Here is a 4,725-nt window from a genome sequence, read left to right on the forward strand (position 1 = left end):
CAGCGGCAGCAGGAGGAGGAGGAGGAGGAGGCAAAGCAGGGAGGAAGGCACGGGCTGGAGGGGAGGGGGCAGAGCAGGAGGAGGAGCTCATTAGCGGCGCCCTTAATGAGCAGCCGCAGGCGCTCAGCGCGGGGCTGAGCCCTGCCAAGGCTGGAGGCGCAATCCGGGGACAGAAACGCGGATTTTGGGCAAGGGGAGGGCGAGTTTGGGTCACCCCGAAGAGCTGACCCCTCCCAAAGCCCCGCGCGCAATCCGGGGACAAAAATAGGAATTTTGGGCAAGGGGAGGGCGAGTTTGGGTCACCCCGAGGGTGCAGAGGGTGCCCGGGGTGCTCTGTGCCCCCTCCAAGGGCGAGGAGCGTCCCCCGGTGCCGCTGGAGAGGAGCGCGAGTGGCACAGCTCGGCTGGGGGGCGACAGCGGCTGCTGGCACCCGTGACACTGCCGGGACCGGGGGCACTGCTGGCGCTGCTGGCACTGCTGGCACCCGTGACACTGCCGGGACCGGGGGCACTGCTGGCACCCGTGACACTGCCGGGACCGGGGGCACTGCTGGCACCCGTGACACTGCCGGGACCGGGGGCACTGCTGGCACCCGTGACACTGCCGGGACCGGGGGCACTGCTGGCGCTGCTGGCACTGCTGGCACCCGTGACACTGCCGGGACCGGGGGCACTGCTGGCACCCGTGACACTGCCGGGACCGGGGGCACTGCTGGCACTGGTGACACTGCCGGTACCGGGGGCACTGCTGGCACCCGTGACACTGCCGGTACCAGTGGCACTGGTGGCACTGCTGGTACTGCTGGCACCCATGACACTGCCGGTACCGGTGGCACTGCTGGCACTGGTGGCACTGCCAGCTCTGGGGCGCCAGTGGCACTGCCGGTACTGGTGGCACTGCTGGCACTGCAGGCACCGGGGCACTGGTGGCACTGCTGGCACTGCTGTCACTGGGGCACCAGTGGCACTGCTGGCACTGCTGGTACTGCTGGCACTGCCGGCACTGCTGGCACTGGGGCACCAGTGGCACTGCTGGCACTGCTGGCACCAGTGGCACTGCTGGCACTGCTGGCACCAGTGGCACTGCTGGCGCTGTTGGCACCGGTGACACTGCTGGCACTGCTGGCACTGCTGTCACTGGGGCACCAGTGGCACTGCTGGCACTGCTGGCACTGCTGGCACTGCCGGCACCAGTGGCACTGCTGGCACTGCCGGCACTGTCCCCTCGGGTGACCCCGCAGAGGTGACCGAGCCCGGACGTCCCCGCGGCCGCTCGGCCATCAGAGCTCTCGGTTTAATTAAACCTCCCCCACTCCCCGCTGGATTTGTGGCCTCGCCTTCCCGGGGTTTTTATTAAATTCCCGATTTTCTGCTGAGGCTGCAGGGCTGGAATTGATGGAGGGGGATGTCGGGAAGCGCCAGAGGGAGCCTGGGTTTCATCTCTTTGCTGAATTGAATATAAAATATGAAATATTTGATTTTAGAGATGGATTAATGTATGAATTAAATATATCGAATATGCCAGTGGAAATCATGGAATCGGGAATCAGGGAATAGGTTGGGTGGGAAGGGACCTTAAATGGATCCAATTCCATGGGCAGGGACACCTTCTATGATCCCAGGTTTTTCCAACCTGCCCTGGGACACTCCCAGCCACAAAATTCTCTGGGAATTCCATCCCCACCCTCCCAGGGAGGGATTTATTCCCAATATCCAACTGAACTTTCCCCTTTTTCAGTCTGAGCTCATTCCCCATTTCCTTGTCACTCCATCCCTTGTCCAAAGTCCTTTTCCTGTCATTCCCTCAGCTCCTGGAAGGCCACAACTGGATCATCCCAAAGTTTCCCTTATCCAGATGGAACAATCCCAATTTCCCAGCCTTTCCTCACTCCAGAGCTGCTCCATCCCTGGATTTCCTTCCTGAGCCGGGAATTCCGGGGCTGGAGCAGCTCTGCAGGGGGGTCTCACCTGAGGGGGCAGAGGGGCAGAATCTCTCCTGCTCCATTCCCTCTTTATCCCAAAAATCCATTTCCAGATCTCACCAGCACATGGAAATGAGAGGGGAATTCCCAGAAATTCCATGGGGATCCCCTGGATCGCCAGAGAGGGAAAAACTTCCTGGGGGGATGTGAGGACACAGCTGGAAACGCCGGGTTTGGAAATCCCGGTTTCCCTATGGAATAACAGATCCAGGGAGCAGCTGCTGGGAAAGGAGGGAGTCAAATCAATCAGGAATATTCTGGGATAGAACAGGATTCCAGACACCTGTCCCCAGCTGCTTGGAGCTGGGGAAAACCAGGGAAAAGCCATGAGGAAAAACAGGGAAGAGCCATAGGGAAAAACAGGGAAGAGCCATAGGGAAAAATAAGGAAAAGCCATGGGGAAAACCAGGGGAAAGGCATGGGGAAAACTGGGAGAAAAAACATGGGAAAAACTGGGGGAAACCCGGAAAAAGCCATGGGTAAAACTGGAAAAGGAACGTGGGAAAACCTGGGGGAAACCAGGAAAAAGCCGTGGGGAAAACTCGGGAAAAACCATGGGGAAAACCAGGAAAAAGCCATGAGGAAAAACAGGGGAAAGCCATGGGGAAAAACAGGAAAAAAAACATGGAGAAAATTGGAAAAAAAAACATGGGGAAAAGTGGAGAAAAACCATGGGAAAAACAGGGGAAAACCAGGAAAAAGCCATGGGGAAAATCGGGGAAAAAAATGGGGAAAATTGGGAAAACAAGGGAAAAACCATGGGGAAAAAAACATGGGGAAAATTAGGGAAAAACATGGGGAAAAGCCGGGGAAAACCAAGGAAAACCAGGAAAAAACCATGGGGAAAACTGGGAAACAACCAAACCATCCCCAAGGATCAGCAACAAAGGGCAAAAAAAAATCCGGGAGTTAAATGTGGGGACGTTTTTCCACGGATGTCACCGAGGTCAGGGATCTTGTCCCTGACGCTGCAGCTTTGGGAACATCAGATTTCACCGGGCTGTGCCTTTTCTGCCCGGATCCTGCTGGATTTGGGGTGGGAGAAGGGAATTTCACTCCGGAGCTGCCTCTCCAGCAGTGCTGACAGCTCCTCCAAGATGCTGATCCCGCAGAATTCCAGAGGGATCCAAGGGCACGCTGCGCTTCTGGAGATGCTCAGCACCTTGAAAAGTTTTTTCTCCTTTTCCCCTTTTTCCCCTTTTTCCCTTTTTCCTGGAAGGGTTTTTCCCTTCTCTCCCATTCATGGCCACAAATGGCTGGGAAGGAATTGAAATATCCCTTTTTTTGGGCCGTTTCCATGGAAAATCCCATCTGGAAGAGGCCACAGCCCTCATAAAATCTGATTTACACATCACAAAATCTGATTTACAGGGCTAAGCTCTCTGGGCTATGAGCCAAAATTCCCTAATTTTTTCCACGTAGATACCTCTGGAAGAGGGAGAGAGCAGGAGGAAAAGCTTGGAATTTGTTCATGGAGGAAAGAAAACCGGGATGTGTCTCCTGACCTTATGGGAACAACCAAATCCGGTGTAAAAATGATCAAAACTCCTCAAAGAAAAATAGTTGGACTCACCAAAAAATTCACATAAATGGGATGGGAAATGCATCCTGAAATTCCAGGATCCGTTTGGGACAGGGGAGCGCTGGCATCAGCCGGAATTTGGGCATTTCCCAGCAGGGAAATCCCTTCCCAGATCCAGCCTGGATCTTCACCAGGCCCTGTGGAAGGTTCCTTCCCTTGGTTTCTCCCTGGAGATTCCCAGCAATCCAATTATCCCGGTGAAGCACGGGATGGAAAAGCGGGAAAATGAGATCCTCCAATCTCTTTGGGAAAATATTGATCCGCCTGAAAGCCTTTGGAATGATGGATTTGTGGGGAGGCTTTAGGGACAAGCTGGTGATGGATGTGCATCCCAGGAACTGGGATTTTATGGATGCACATCCCCAGAACTCAGATTTTATGGATGCACATCCCAGAATCTCAATTTTCATGGATGTACATCCCAGGAACTGGGATTTTATGGATGCACATCCCCAGAACTCAGATTTTATGGATGCACATCCCAGAATCTCAATCATTACGGATGCACATCCCAGGAATTGGGATTTTATGGATGCACATCCCAAGAACTCAGATTTTATGGATGCACATCCCAGAATCTCAATTTTCATGGATGCACATCCCGGGAACTCGGATTTTCATGGATGCACATCCCAGAGTCTTGGATTTTATGGATGCACATCCCAGGAATTGGGATTTTATGGATGCACATCCCAGAATCCCATTTTTTATGGAGCAGCCACTTCTCCCGCCCCAGGACATGGATGATCCCATCCAGGAAATCCTGGGACATGGAGCTTCTCCAGGAAATCCACACGAGCACGGGCAGAGGGGTTTGGCCTCATCCACTGTTTATTCCCTGTTAATCCAGGAATTAAAACCTGGATTGGGATTTAAATGGACTCATCCCGAGTTTGTTATTCCAATACCAACGGGGAAAGCGGCCCAAATTCCAAAGTGGATTCCCTCGGGAGCCAAATATTGAAATTAAAGGAGAAGGGATCGCTCCTTTCAGCGATCCAACTCCGGAGCTGTTGGAATTCCCAATCCCAGAAAAAAAAAAGGATGGAAAATCCCACTTGAAATTCCCAAAAGTCCCAAAAAGCTGCGTTTTGGGGGCTGCCCGCGATCCGGGAGTGCCACCTGCTGTCCTCGCCTGTCCTTCCCAAATCCCGGAGCTGCG

Source organism: Vidua chalybeata, chromosome 24 (assembly GCF_026979565.1).
Source record: "Vidua chalybeata isolate OUT-0048 chromosome 24, bVidCha1 merged haplotype, whole genome shotgun sequence".
Classification (NCBI taxonomy): Eukaryota; Metazoa; Chordata; class Aves; order Passeriformes; family Viduidae; genus Vidua; species Vidua chalybeata.